General features: G+C 42.6%; 1 protein-coding gene across 14 annotated transcripts in view; it reads left to right on the forward strand.

Moving 5' to 3' along the window:
• MAPK8 (mitogen-activated protein kinase 8) overlaps positions 1 to 15723 on the forward strand; it is a 125209-nt gene that overhangs the window by 43537 nt on the left and 65949 nt on the right. For 12 of the 14 annotated variants that reach the window (XM_073353041.1, XM_073353043.1, XM_073353038.1 and 9 more), the window contains exon 2: positions 5791 to 5876. The exons of 1 other annotated variant lie outside the window; for it this stretch is intronic. The gene's annotated coding sequence lies outside the window, so the exon portion shown is untranslated. One more of the 14 variants, XM_073353039.1, reaches the window with a different exon arrangement.

Consider the following 15723-nt stretch of genomic DNA (forward strand, 5'->3'; position numbering starts at 1 on the left):
AGATCTTTTTCTACACACAAAGCATGAAAAAATACCTCCCCCCACCCCGCTCTCCTGCTGGTAATAGCTTATCTAAAGTGACCACTCTCCTTACAATGTGTATGATAATCAAGGTGGGCCATTTCCAGCACAAATCCAGGGTTTAACCAGAACGTCTGAGGAGGGGAGGGGGGGTAGGAAAAAACAAGGGGAAATAGGTTACCTTGCATAATGACTTAGCCACTCCCAGTTTCTATTCAAGCCTAAATTAATTGTATCCAATTTGCAAATGAATTCCAATTCAGCAGTCTCTCGCTGGAGTCTGGATTTGAAGTTTTTTTGTTGTTGTAATATCGCAACTCTCATGTCTGTAATCGCGTGACCAGAGAGATTGAAGTGTTCTCCGGCTGGTTTATGAATGTTATAATTCTTGACATCTGATTTGTGTCCATTTATTCTTTTACGTAGAGACTGTCCAGTTTGACCAATGTACATGGCAGAGGGGCATTGCTGGCACATGATGGCATATATCATATTGGTGGTTGTGCAGGTGAACGAGCCTCTGATAGTGTGGCTGATGTTATTAGGCCCTGTGATGGTGTCCCCGAATAGATATGTGGGCACATTTGGCAACGGGCTTTGTTGCAAGGATAGGTTCCTGGGTTAGTGGTTCTGTTGTGTGGTATGTGGTTGCTGGTGAGTATTTGCTTCAGGTTGGGGGGCTGTCTGTAGGAAAGGACTGGCCTGTCTCCCAAGATTTGTGAGAGTGTTGGGTCATCCTTCAGGATAGATTGTAGATCCTTAATAATGCGTTGGAGGGGTTTTAGTTGGGGGCTGAAGGTGACGGCTAGTGGCGTTCTGTTATTTTCTTTGTTAGGCGTGTCTGTAGTAGGTGACTTCTGGGTCCCAGCAATCACTCACACCTCCTGTAGTTACTGTCCTTTGTTCCAGTTTCTTTCAGGTATACTTGGGGGTGGAGAAGCTCTTTCTTTCTTATCCAGCTGAAGACCAAATGGAGGGAGTCTCCCAGGGGTTTAAATAGACTTTCTCTTGTGAGTGGAGACCCCCTCCTCTCACCTATGCAAAGTCCAGCCACAAAATGGAGTTTTGGAGTCACCTGGGCAAGTTACATGTCCATGCATGACTGAGTTCCTTACCAGCCAAGCCACATTCCTGGGAAAGCTCAGATGTGGATTGGCGTCTCCCAGTTCATTGTTGGCTTAAGGGCTTCTTGATTGGGCACTTACGGAGAATAGTCTTTTCTCAGGAAGCTGACCAACTGCTTCACTAAAACCTACTTAGAATCAGACAAGTATACAGCCAATATTCATAACTTCAAATACAAAAATGATTATATGTATACAAATAGGATGAATAGATTCAGTAGACCATAACCTTTACAGAGATGTTACATGCACATGTAGCATAAAACATATTCCAATTATGTCATATCCCATAAAGTATTATGGAGTACAACATTACAGATACATGGACACTTAACTAATAACAATGTTCTTGCGCCCACCTTCAGTATTTGATCCCCTTAGGCAGCTGCAAGGTATCCTCGTTAGACCAGTCTTGGCTCAGAAGTTCAATCTTTCCTGAATTCTGCCAGAGCCTGAATTTGTTCTTTTATTTCTTTAAAGAGCACAGTACATGGCACACTTATTCATTTATAAAGGTTTCAGAGTAGCAGCCGTGTTAGTCTGTATTCGCAAAAAGAAAAGGAGTACTTGTGGCACCTCAGAGACTAACCAATGCTCAAATAAATTGGTTAGTCTCTAAGGTGCTACTAGTACTCCTTTTCTTTATTCATTTATACTTTTTTCAATTTGGGCCTGTAGAAAGGGGTAAGGATAGGTGGTGGCCACTATCCTTTCAATGGGTGAGGGTGGTAGACATCTGCTAGTTCTCCTCCTAACTTGCTTGATTGTTCCATACACATCTTTTGTAAAGGCTTCTCATCTTCCAGGCCCACCACACGTATCATTACATCTGTTGATGACCCTCAGGGTCCTGCCTTTGGTCTCCTCCTCTTCTTCCTTGTAGGCTACCTCAGTTGCTTCTGCAGTTCCAACTACCACTCGTGTGGCTTACTCCCAGATCTGTTGCTCTCACCAATTTCATGTCTCCAACTGTTTTTCTGCATTTGCCACTATCTATCTTAAATACTTATATGCACTCTCCCCTATCATCATAGTGCCTCACAATCTTTTAATGTTTGTTCTCTCAGTACCCCTGTGAGGTAGGGGATGAGGAGTGTAACGATCCCTATTGTACAGAGAAGCTAAATGACTTGCCCAGGGTAACATCTGCTTCAGATTTCCTGTGTGAGCAGGGGATAGAATCCAGGTCTCCCAAGTCCTTATTTATTGCATTAACCACGGGATCACCCTTCCTCTGTAATGGCAACCATCAACTTAGTCGAATACTGAGTGCTTCTGTGTCCCTCAGTCCCTGTCCTCGTTGACAGCTTTCCCGTCTTCTCTGGTTTTAAATCTGTTGCCATCTTTATGCTCCCCTCTTCTCTCCTTACATCCAGACTTTTGTAAGTCTGCTGCTAAAATCATGCCTTGATGACTTCTTCTCCAGCTCCTCCCCTAGCCAGCAGATGTTCTTTTAGTTGTTTTGTCCTGCAGTGCTGACCCTCTTTCTGCCTTCCCGTGCCTTGTGCATGTTCCCTACAACATCAAATTCCTTGTTTTCACTGCAGAGGCCCTTTGTAAACTTACTCTAGCTTACCACTCTGTCTCTTCTCCTACTCCTCCCTATGTCCCTGAGTGCCATAGTATAGTTCAGTTATTCGATGAGGACTGTAAAATTGTCAGTAACAATTGAGAAGTGTTCAGTGAATATTCCTGTTCAGTATTTGGAAAGAAGCAGGATGATGTATTCAGATTTTACAGTGATAACTAAATGCTTTCCATTTTGACAGGAAGTAGGGATGCTGTTAAATGGCAATTACTTAGAGTAACACACTCTCAAATCTGCAGGAGGTGATGACTTACTACCAAGAGTCTTAAAATAATTGGCAGAGGAGCTCTCAGAGCCATTGATGTTGGTTTTTAACAACTCTTGGAACGCTGAGAAATTTTCAGAGGAGTTGAAAAAAATTATTTTATTCACATTTGCCCTTTAAATATATTAAGACTCTGGTAACTGTGTAGGCCAGTTAGACTGACGTAAATGATGAAAAGCCTGACGTGGTACAGTCAGTAAAGGACGGCAATGTAACTGTTGCCTGTCAAAATGGTTTTATGGCAGCTAGGTCTTGTCAGATTTGATACTTTTTCATGAGATTACAGATTTGGTTGACATAATACTTAAACTTCTGTAAGATGTTTGACTTAGTATCAAACAAGAAGCTCAACCCCAAACAAGACCGAGACGATGATGGTGTGTTGGGAAGCAGCTGAAGGGATGACTAATATCAGACATTAGTTAACAGGGTTCACAACGTAGAGGTGTTTCTAAACCCCAAACCGGTCATAGTACAGCAGTGGCCCAATCATCATTTTTTTTACTATTTGCATCTGGCTGGGAGATCGTAACCTTTCCTTTTGGGTGCGGACCTTGCCACTCTTATCCATGTCTTTGTTACCTCAATATTAGACTATTGCAATATGTTCTAGATGGGATGCACCTAAAAATCATTCGGAGCCTGCAAATGGTACAGAATGCAGCCAGCCCACTTATTGAGCAGGGCATCTTTCTGGGCGCATGTGACCCAGTGTGCTGGGATCTGCACTGGCTGCCCGTCAGTCTCTGGGTAGAATTTAAAGTGTTTATTACGTCACAGAGTCCTAAATGACCTGGGGCTGGCCTGCACGAGGAATTACCTCTTTCCCTGTGCCATACTGCCACAGCTATGGTCATCTGGGTGGCTGACCTGAATCCCCCTCATTGTAAAAGAAATGTGGAGGCTTGCAGGACATTCCTTGAGACTCTCTGGCACACTTGCTCTCTCCCCTGGTCTGAAAAAGCCTAGATTTGGTGACTTTTGGGCATGCTTCAAAACTTGGTTAGGGTTTTGGAGAGGGTGAAGGCATGTTTCCCGTAACAATGAAGGGGTGGAAAGGAGTTTCTGTAGGTGTTTGAGTTCCTGTTGAAATAACTCATTCTGCTGGGATTGTATTGGGTCAGTGATGTTAAGGTGCCTAAAGACTTGGATAGGCACCTCTTTATTTTAAATCTAAACAAGTGAAGTTCTGATTTAAAAAAAAAAAGACACTAGCACTATTCAAAATTAATGTAGTATGTACTGAATAGATTAAAAACTGGTTAACTGGTAGACCTCAAAGTAACTCTAAATGGGGAATCAACCAGTGGCAGCTTCTGATGGGGTCCTACAGGCATCTTTTCTTGCACCAATGCTGTTAAATATCTTGATCAATATCTGGAAGAAATTTATAAAATTATCACTGGTAAAGTTTGCAGAGGACTCACAAATTGACCTGTCATATTTACCACTTCACCAGTTGTGCAGACCAATCTGGGCTCATTTAGACAGTGTGCACTTTAATACAGCCAAATGCAAGGTTGTAATCTAGAACTAAAGAATGTATGTTACATGTACAGAACAGGGGACTGTATACTGGAAAGCAGTAACTATGAAAAGGACTTAAAGGGTCATGTTAGAAACCACTAAACATGAGCTTCCCATTGCAATGCTTGAATATATTTAAAATTTTTATTAAAGCTAATGTTTAAAATAAAATTTACACAATCAGTTACAAGGTTCACAAGATACATACATAGCCCATAACCAGCATAGACCCAGATTGGGGTGCGGGAGTTTTTAACGTGTCAGTGAATAAGTGATCTCGGGTAAGCCACCCATAGAATGTATTTAGAGTCTAAGTCAGTATTGTTATAGCGAATAGATACATGGGTGGGGTGTGTCCCTTGGTTTGTCAGGGGAGGAAGTGGGTTATTTCCCTGACTAGCGGACTTGTTTACTTGTCCTAGTACTGATGGTGTCCCATGATGTGCTCTGTGCAGAAGTCTCTGGACCACCTGATGGTGTCGGACACCATGAGCTGTCTCATGAGCCGGGCGGGCATAGTGCCGACTGACTCCACACACTCTCAGCACCAGCTTGTTGTGGGGGGGTCCCACGCACCCAGGGCTTCCACAACCAGGGCATGGATCTGGACCTCATAGCCCTGGGCTCTGAGGGTGTCGGCCAGCGGGGTGTATTTCAACACCTTCCGAGCTCGGGGCTCATGGAAGGCCAGGGACCTGTTTTCAAATGGCACTGTGATGTCCACCATGAGGTGGTGGTTTTTTTCTGCATTGGTCACGACAGTGTCGGGTTGCCGTTAGCTATCCATTCCCGGGATGGCGGAGTTGACGGTGATTTTTCCCAGGGATGGTGGGATGGCTTTCACCAGCTGGTTCTGGATGGTGGTGTGGCAGAGTCGCTAGGCTCCGGAGTGGTGCTTACAACCACACAGGACGTGGGGCAGGGTCTTGTTGGGGTAGCCGCACTTCTTGCAGGGCTTGTCCCGGTTTCCATGGCGGATGTCTCTGTTGAGGGGAATGCAGTTGAGCTGGGCCTGGTGAAGCTGCCCCCAGGGAAGAAGTGGTTGCTGCCATCCCACTGGCTGGTCACCTTGAACACTTTGCCCTGGTCCGGTTTCCGCTTGAGATTTTCAGTATAGTGGCAATGGATGGCATCTTTCAGGGTTCTTTCCAGCATTGTTCTGGCGGTCGGGGTGATGATGGTGTGGTCCGAGGTCTTTATGCGCAGCCTAAGTGCTCTTGGCGCTCCTCGCACTACTTCCAGTGAAAGCTTATCCTCTTTCCTAGACATCCCGAGGCATTGCGGGTGCAGCACCAAAGAGAGGAGAGGTCTCCCCTTCTCTCCCGAATTCGGCCTCCAGGAAGCTACTCAGGTAAGTGGCGACGTCCTGCTCGGAGGGGGCCCTAGCGATGCGTTTCCTGACCACATCCCATATGGCTTCATCCGCGATGCTCCTCTCCATCGGGCCCGGGCATGTCAGGAGGCAGAAGACCTGAGTGATCACTCCGTCTCTGCACAGGTCTCCCATCCAAGGCACGTGGTCCCCGCCTGTGTGAAATACAAATGTCAGTACTGGCCCTCTGGGGAAGGTAGAGCCATTTCCTCACCAGCTGCCTGATGGTGCTGTCAGCCTTGTTCAGGGGGACCTTGGCCGCAGCTGATCCCCTGAGGATGAAGGAGATGTGGAGGATTAGGAAGGTATTGAGGGCATTGATCTTTTGCCAGGGGGCGAGCATATTCACAAATAAAATAAGCTATACTGGCAAACGCACTTTTTTGCTGTTATAACTACATGTACGCTGGGGCTTTTTGCCAGCACAGCTATGAGCTGTATCAGGGGTGCGGTTCCTTTCCTCCTGCACTCCATGTTCATAGCTGACATAGAATAGTTATTCCAGCAAAACTTTTAGTGCAGAGTAGACCTCACTTGAGCTGTTGTTCCATGTGTTGACTAGTAAACTGCAGGTTTTCTGCATCATGGATCATGTCTTATAGTTCTGTACCAATCTGTGGTGCTCTAAAAATATTTGTGAAATATAGAAGATAAAATCGGCAACGTGGACTACATCTCATTTATAACAAATCCCTGGATGTGGCTACCTGCCGCAGTTTAGAAGGAAACAGATTTCTACTTTCTTTGAGCCTAAAGTCTTTCATTTTAAAACATAAAATTTACAGCATAGCACAAAAGATGTTCTGAAGATAGGGGCTTATAACCTTTTTTCCCTTCCTCCCCCAGCTCTGCATCAACCCATAGTTTGTTTTTTTTTATTTTTGTAAAGGTACTATATTCCCATAGAGATGTTTTATAGCCCTCACCAGGGAAATTCTCACATTGCTTGCCCACCTCACCCCCCCCCCAGAGAGCTGTTCAGTAATAAATTCAGGTGCAGATTAAAATCAAAATGCCTCTTCATGGCATGACACTACAAAAAAATCAACATCTTTTTTCTTCATAGATGAGTATTAAAATATAATGTAAAACTTGTTGGATCTTGAATACCTTTATGTATATGCAGCCCTACTCATACAATACAGTTAAAATGTTTAAGGCATAGCTTTTTCTTTAAATAATACCAGTAACTACAGATTCTTCTTGCATATACATGCATGAAACAAATTTATTTTCTACACTGAAGTTTTTGTTACAGTGAAAAAAATTAAGATCTTCATACTGTCTAGGCTAGATAGGTAAGTTTTTCAGCTGATGGGGTAGGGGTAGGAAATTGAATGGTAGAAATTAATTATAGCATTTTTTCTTTGAATTTTTTGTTTTCTTGGTGAACAGTTACAAATAGTAAAACATGTCTGTAATCTTGGAGCAGAATATGAATAATGTGTCTAATACAGTGAGGTCAGGGATAATGACTCAGTCAAGAAGTGCAGGATAACTGGAGGAAAACAAATTATTGAATGCTTCTAGGTATTGCAGCTTATAAGGGGTCTGCTCCCAGTTTGAATTGATAGAAGAGAAATGCAAATTTTGTTTTTCATCAAGATCTAACCTAGGTAACAGCAAGATTGCTGTACTATTTTTAACTGTAGGAAGAACCCATTATTATAGGGGTGGGGAGGGGGGGAATTGTTGTGCATATTCACATGGCTTGCTGCAATGCAGACAAGGACTTCCGAGCTCTATCTCCTGGAAAGCATACTGGCTTGAATGAAAAATGTATTTCCTGCCTGCAGTGTTGGATTTGGGTAAGCCTAATGCTTCCAAAGAGAGAGTCCTCAAACTCTTTCATAGCGGAGAGAGTGGCTTGTGGACACAATCCCTCCCATTTGTCAGTGCATTTGTCAGTGCACCTCCCTTCCTGCATGGATTGCATAACATTCCTGTGAATAGAAAAGGAGTACTTGTGGCACCTTAGAGACTAACAAATTTATTTGAGCATAAGCTTTTGTGAGCTACAGCTCACTTCATCGGATGCATTCAGCTGTAGCTCATGAAAGCTTATGCTCAGATAAATTTGTTAGTCTCTAAGGTGCCACAAGTACTCTTTTTTTCTTTTTGCGAATACCGACGAACACGGCTGCTACTCTGATTCCTGTGAATGTTACAATAGTTACTCTCAGAGATAAGTAATACTAGGAAAATATTGTCTGCCTGTCTGGTGCAGCGTAGAAGCTAGAAATAAGAGCTGGCACCATGTGACCAGTCAACTCGCTTTCTATGAGCCAAATTATTGTTTCTATTAAAAGAAATAAATAAATAATATCATGGGATAGTGCCATCTTGACTTTCAAGTTGTTTACAGGACTTTTCTGTCTTCAGAAGTCCCGACTTCTGTGGTATTCATGATACATGGGTTTCAAATCATTTCACCAACAACTAGTTTAGCTTTAACTGAGTTAGGACAGGAGTTTATAGTATAGGGATCACTTCATCCACAAATTAAATACAACCACCTCTGGCTATGTTCCATCCCACAAGTGGCTATTTTTAGGTGGTTGGGAAAAAGGATTTTTTGGGGGCATTCACTCAAAATGTAACTAACTTCATCCTTGGAGCTTGGGACAGGGTCACTATGAATTATTTTTGTAACCCTAACTTAGGGCTTGTCTATACAAACAATTGGACTGTATGAATCTACCCTACACTAACTTACTGTGGTCTAACTGGCAAAGAGTCCTGTGTCACCTTATAGACTAACAGACGTATTGGAGCATAAGCTTTTGTGGGTGAATTCCCACTTCGTCGGATGCAACCAATGCTGCATCCAACGAAGTGGGTGTTCACCCATGAAAGCTTATGCTCCAATACATCTGTTAGTCTATAAGATGTGTGACAGGGTTGGGCCAGATGGCTACAGGAGAGTAATAGAAGGCAGATATATTAGCCCCAGGCTAAGTAGGTCCCTTTCCCCTGCTTAAGGTAACAGGGAAGGTTCCAGAACAATCAGGAACCTTCTGGAGACAAGACAGACAGGCTGATTAGAACACCTACAGCCAATCAAGAAGCTGCTAGAATCAGTTAAGGCAGGCTAATCAGGGCACCTGGGTTTAAAAAGGAGCTCACTTCAGTTTTTGGTGCGTGTTTAAGGAGCTGGGAGCAAGAGGCGCAAGAAGCTGGGAGTGAGAACGCATACTGTTGGAGGACTGAGGTGTACAAGCATTATCAGACACCAGGAGGAAGGTCCTATGGTGAGGATAAAGAAGGTGTTGGGAGGAGGCCATGGGGAAGTAGCCCAGGGAGTTGTAGCTGTCGCACAGCTGTTCCAGGAGGCACTCTAGACAGCTGCATTCCACAGGGCCCTGGGCTGGAACCTGGAGTAGAGGGCGGGCCCGGGTTCCCCCCAAACCTCCCAACTCCTGGTCAGACACAGGAGGAGTTGACCTGGACTGTGGGTTCACAAAAATGGCCAAACTGAGGGCTGCCGTGAAGCTCCAAGGTGAGCAAATCCGCCAGTAAGTGCAAGACCCACCAAGGTAGAGGAGGAACTTTGTCACAGGTGCCACAGGACTCTTTGCCGCTTTTACAGATCCAGACTAACACGGCTACCTTTCTGATACTTGTGGTCTGACTATTTGTGTGCACCGTGCTGCTGTGCATATCAATTTGTATTAACAATTTGTTAATACACTTTGAGTCGCATTTACCATTGTCTAATTGTTGTGTAGACAAGCCCTTAATTGAGCATGTATTTTTCTTTTTTTTAAATGGAGGCACTGGTCTCTATCGTTTAAGGTGAGTTGAGTCTTGTACTTGAGGCTGAATCTGTTTTATTTATGAAAATACAGCATATTCTTGCCAAATTATAGAACTTGTTTTATGAGTACAGAATAATTTTTTTTGAGAATTTGCAACTTACTCTGTTGATTAGTTTGAATTAATTTTAACTTAAAATGGATCCTTTAAGTTAACACTTCTTTTATGGAGACAAATTGGGACCAAAAATGTAATAACAAACTCTTTCCATATAATTAAGGCTCTCTGAAAATTCATGCATAGGAGACATTTTGAAAATATTGGGTTGTAATTAAGCTAAGTTGTTAGTCATGTGTATTACATTAGTGCCCACTGCCCAAGGATCACGCAAGAATCGGGCTTTATTGTGGTAGACACTGTACAAACATAGACTAGTAGCTGTCCTGGCCCCTATGAGGTTACAATGTAAAGACAAAACAAACACAGGGTAGGGGCAATAGGTATAACATACAAGAAGAGATCACAGTGCCATGGTAGCAAACATCACATTAGGTTTTGCATTAGAGAGCAAGTTGGGTAAAGTGGTGATATGTATTACCTTTTGGTATCTGGTAGAGATGGAAGTGAAAGGCTTAGAGAACAGGAGTGACTATTGATTATTTATCCCAATGCAAATTATGTTAAAATAGAGTTAAAGTTGAGAGTATGCGTCAGTAATTTAAGGTATAAAACATTATATGGATGTTGTAATTATCCCCAAAACAAGTATTATAAATTTTGGATTTCCTTTAAGGTTAGCTTTAATGCTGAATTTCCTAACATAAGGCACCCAGACATCTTATATTGACATCAGTAGGAAATAATTCTAATGTGGGTTCTCCAGCATGAATAGGCATTAATTATAACTGTATGAGTTGCTAAATGATATCACTGCAGGGCAGGGGCAAGGTTGTTTGGGTGTTCTTACTGTGCATTTTCGTACCTTAACGTGTTAGTTTCTTTTAAGGTTAGCCTTAACTTCTGTAATTTGTACTGAAAACAAGTGTTATAAATGTAGGAAATTGTGTGTCCATGTAATGTTGTTTTAAGTTATTGAGACATACACTCCCTTTAATGCCAGCTGGGAATATAAAAATTGGTTGGGGAATTATTCAACTATCTATCGCTTCCTGCAGCAGAAGTGAACACCTGCTGCTCTTACTGGAATATGTGCATAGTTGGCAGCATGTCGTAAAGGTTTTCAAAGGAAACATCTCAGATAAAATGGGGTGTTCCCAGCCTTTGGAAGCTTTACAAATATTAACTTAGTTTTTAAAAGGGAATACAGTAGTCGCCCATTAAGTTTTCATTGCTTTAGATCAAATTGTGTCAGTATTTGCAGTGTTCATTGTGTATTTCTGTCATTCTTATAAGTAGAGACAACATTAATTAATTATCTATGGCAATTCAACAGTTAAAGGCAACCACTGTACTTATCTCAGTTTCAGTTATGGGGAAACTCAGGTAGAAAGGATAAGTGACACTTGCCACATCAGTATGGAGAAGTAGTGGTCTGCGTATAGAAGTAGAGGGCTCTTAAAATAGCTTCCAAGTGAACTCTGTACATTGTTTAGTACTGTTTGACTGGGGGGAGGTAGCAGCTTCCAGCCAAATTGACCCTTGGTCAGTGGAGTGCTGAAAGGTGACCAAACAAGACACTTCTACAGTAACTGTTGCTCTGTAAGACAGCAATGGAGGGGCTGTTGGCTTTGAATATGTTGTTGTAGTGGGATGTGGCCACACAGGCACACAAATCAATTGAGCTAACAGTGATTGAAGCTCATCCCTGCAGGGAATTGAGGTAACTAATACCAGTGGATGGCCAGCAAAAAAGCCGGGGCATTTTCCAGTGATGGAAGGACGTAATCAGCCAATTATTTCTCTCTCTATAGTAGCTACTGTGTGAGTTAGTGTCAGCGCTAGGGGCTAGATATAGAAATGCCTTGATGTTAATACACTACTAGACTGTGCTGCTTCTCATGCTGTTGAAGTGCAGCTCCTTGTGGCCACAGGCCACAGCTGCTCAGCAAAGAAGCCAGCTATGGTACTGGGAGCAAGCTTGCAGCAAAATTGGCATTATCAACAGAAGTCCAGATGTCACTGCCCCCAAAGCTATGAATTGTTTTTAAGGTCTGCTCGCTCTCTCTTCTGCCCTGTTAGGAAAAACGGAGGGCATCAGCAGGGTGCAGGAGATGAATGGCAAATAACTGATTGTCAGCAGAAACTATTGACAAATGTTGAACCCTAAACCAGTGAACCTTTGAATCTTTGTTTGTCACTTCATATGTTCAAGATCTTTCGCACAAATAAAAGAGCTAGAAACTTTTAGATAGTGAAACCTGAGGTTTGGAGTACTCCAAATGCTGGCTGTCCATAGAAATTGAAGATGGAAAGTATAGAAGAATCCTATACCAATATGCAACTGTGGGGGAATTTAGGAAGATATGCAATTACCAGAGTTGGGATTTGGTCAGGACACTAGAGGTTAAAACTCCTACCTGTGAAAAGGTCCATAGGCTCTTCCGTGATCATGTGTGGACAAGACTTCCTATTTTACGTCTCATTTGTGTCTGAGTTAATACTGAACCAGAGTCCCACCTACTGTATTGCCAAAACCATGTCTTGCGACACTCAGCCCTGGCCTATGTTTAAAATTTTAGATCAACTTGGGGGGGGTGTGAAAAACTGACACCTATGAGCGCCATTGTTTAGCTCCGTGGTTCTCAACCAGGGGTCCCCTGTGGGGGCCATGAGCAGGTTTCAGGAGGGCTGGCATTAGACTTGCTGGAGCCCAGGGCAGAAAGCCAAAGCCCTACTGCATGGGGCTGAAGCCAAAGTCTGAGCAATTTAGCTTCATGGGGCCTCAGGCAATTGCTACTCCCTAATGGTTTGAGCATTGGCCTGCTAAACCCAGGGTTGTGAGTTCAGGCCAGCCCTGGCTTTTATATGCAGAAAAACAGTTGTTGCGTCATAGGCGGGCTGTGGCGTTTTTATAGCATGTTGGAGGGGCCTCAGAAAGAAAAATGTTGAGAACCCCTCGTTTAGCTGACCTATTCCGCAATGTAGGCACGGCTACACTGATGTAGGAATTTTCCTACTGCTACTAGCTACCATTTCTTGAGGAGAAAGGGTTTTTACGTTGATGTAGGAATTGTCTATGCTATATCAGCAGCTGTGCGACTACTGCATCTGTAGAATAGAGGTGCCTGAAGATAGATCTGGGAGGTATTTCATCCAAATGCTGACCCAGTCTGTCTCCACTTAGCTTTTGAGATTCACTGCATCACAGCATAAGGTGGCATGGCTGCAGGCAGCAGCAAATGACACATTTCATTGCTTTGACAATCTTCTTTTGGAGGCACAGAGTCAATTAAAAGCTGTGACTCATTCAGGGAAAACAAAGTGCCTAGTGATCTTATTCTTGGGCCATAAGATCATTAAATTTACCATGAGCACTAGTGGTTTATGATCCTGAGATGTCAGCAATGCATTTCTTATTTCCAGTCTTCGTAACGTTGTTTCCTAGAATTGATGCAGGTTTTAACAATAGAAAAACTTTAACGATCCATTATTAAATTTACTGGAGACACTCTGCCAAAGGGATTTTTATTTATATTATTTTCTAATATTATAAAAATGGCTTCAGTTAACAGTATTCAGTCTCACTTGCACTAGGAAGATGTTCAAATCTATGTCTGTACGGTAGTCTGTGTAGGGTGTTGGCCTGCAGTAGTAGACTAATGCGGTTCTCAGATTGGTTTGTCTTAACATGAAACACTTCTGATGGAATTTGTACAGATGTTTAAGAAAGAGAAGGGGGAAGATGTTTCAGAAACTAATCAATTTTTGCTTCCTGGATGCTTTTTGTATGACACCTTTTTGTCACCTGTATTAAAACCCTACTTGTCTGATGTCTTCAAGAAAAGCTCAGTAGTTGCCATGGGAGGGAGAACAAGATGGTTTGGGGGGATCTCTCCCCCATTGCCACCAGTGACAACATTCTAGCAGACTCCCTGCTGGTGATGGCAAATGTTAGCTTTCTCATTAATAGGAAACGTTTTAATTCCACATTTTTTCTTTCTTCCCATATGTGCTTCTATAAATATCACTTGAAACTGGAACAGAATCTTAAACTTTAAAGAGGCAAGTTTATCTGATCTAGTTTAACTACGTTTAACTCACATATGGAGACTAGCTGTAGAAGAATTTTAAGTCTGCCTGTTTCTAAACTAGGTTTAGGTTTCTCAAGTATTCTTGAACCCTTAGGGTATGTCGGCATTGCAGCTGGGAGGTATAGATGTACATGCACTAGATGCGATCGAGCTAGTGCACTAAAAATAGGGGCGTGGCCATGGCACCGTAGGCTGGTATTGCGGTGGGGTTGTACTCGGATGACTATGGCAAGGCGCTGCCTGTGCTGCCATGGCCCCACTGCTATTTTTAGTGCGCTGGCTTGCTCAGAATTAGCGCAGACATGTCTACGCAAGCTGTGGTTACATCTTCCAGCTGTGGTGTAGACATACCCTTAGTGTTGGGGTGTGTCTACCCTACAGCAGCACACCTGCAGCTGTTGTAGCGTATACAATGTGTTAGGTTAAGAAATTAGTAGAAATTCGTCTTTGGCCTAAGGTAGGCTAAGTATAGAGGAGTATGGGAAATTGAATGTATTAGTATGAGCAAAAGCTAGAGAGCAGTTGGAGACGTGAGATGGGAAAATCAAAGTTTGGTTATAACTGGTTTTAGCAGGATTTCTAATGAGTGTTTGAGAATTTAGATTGTAATATTAAAATGCTATCTGTATTGATAGCATTGGGAAGATCTGCAGATGTTAATTTAAATAATGTGTAATGTAAAGAGCTGGCAGAAATGTAGATGTGGTAATTGATAGGTTTATTGTTAATTACTGTTATAAAGGGTTATAAAAAAAGAGAAGCCTTGATAAAATGCCGGAGAACCGCAGTTAACACCAAAAGGGTTACCATTAAGTTATGAGTTATACTTCATTCTGTTGTCAGTGGCCTGCTCACCCATTGATACACCATTCTGTCTTTGAATGTGAGAGTAATTGTAGTACTTGTGTAAATGGCAATTGCATGCCTCTTTGCTTAACTAATCATTTTTTCTCTTAAATAAAGTTTAGTTCTATCATTCAAAGTGTCATCCAAGGTCCTCTACTAACTTAAATTGTCTGTAACTGACTTCGAGACTCAAACCTGAAAATTAAGTTTGTTAAAGTTTAGAATGCAATAAACCAATGTAATAATTGGGAACATTTTAAAATTCAAGGTTACAGTGTGCCATTATAGTGTCGTAGCATAGACATTTCCTACATTGATGGAAGTGGTTAACCTACCTCTCTGCGAGGCAGTAGCTAGTCTAAGGAAGAATCCTTCTTTCCACCTAGCCACATGTACACCAGGAGTTAGGTTGACCTAATTTCAGTTCTCAAAGCACAAAGTTTTCCCAGCCCCAAGCAATGTAGTTAGGACTATCAAATTTTTGTGTGTAGACCAGTCCCTAGGCTCTTTCAGCTTGCCATTGTGCTGGGCTGTTTCGAAGTCAGACCTCAGGAGACAAGGCACCAATAAATAAGCAGGTGAAGGAGCTAAGGTCTTTAGGCTTTATTCTAGGTAGCTCTGTTTACAGAGCTAGGTAACAGTAGGTCTTTCTCAAGCAAAGAGATTCCATGCCAAGTGAGAGCTCAGCAGACAGAGTGAGCACAGAGCAGTTTTGACTGTGTGGGAGTTTAAATTTAGAGTCCATTTCCCCTTAATGCTTAACTGTTAGTTGACTGACAAACTAAAACTTCTAGAATCACACCTATCAGGGTTCCTTCCCCACTCTGAATGCTAGGGTACAGAAGTGGGGACCTGCATGAAAGACCCCCTAAGCTTATTCTTTTCAGCTTAGGGTAAAAACTTCCCCAAGGTGCAAACTCTGCCTTGTCCTTGAACAGTATGCTGTCACTACCAAGCGTTTTAAACAAAGAACAGGGAAAGAGACTACTTGGAGACATCTTCCCCTCAAAAGA

Source organism: Lepidochelys kempii, chromosome 7 (assembly GCF_965140265.1).
Source record: "Lepidochelys kempii isolate rLepKem1 chromosome 7, rLepKem1.hap2, whole genome shotgun sequence".
NCBI classification, from domain to species: Eukaryota; Metazoa; Chordata; order Testudines; family Cheloniidae; genus Lepidochelys; species Lepidochelys kempii.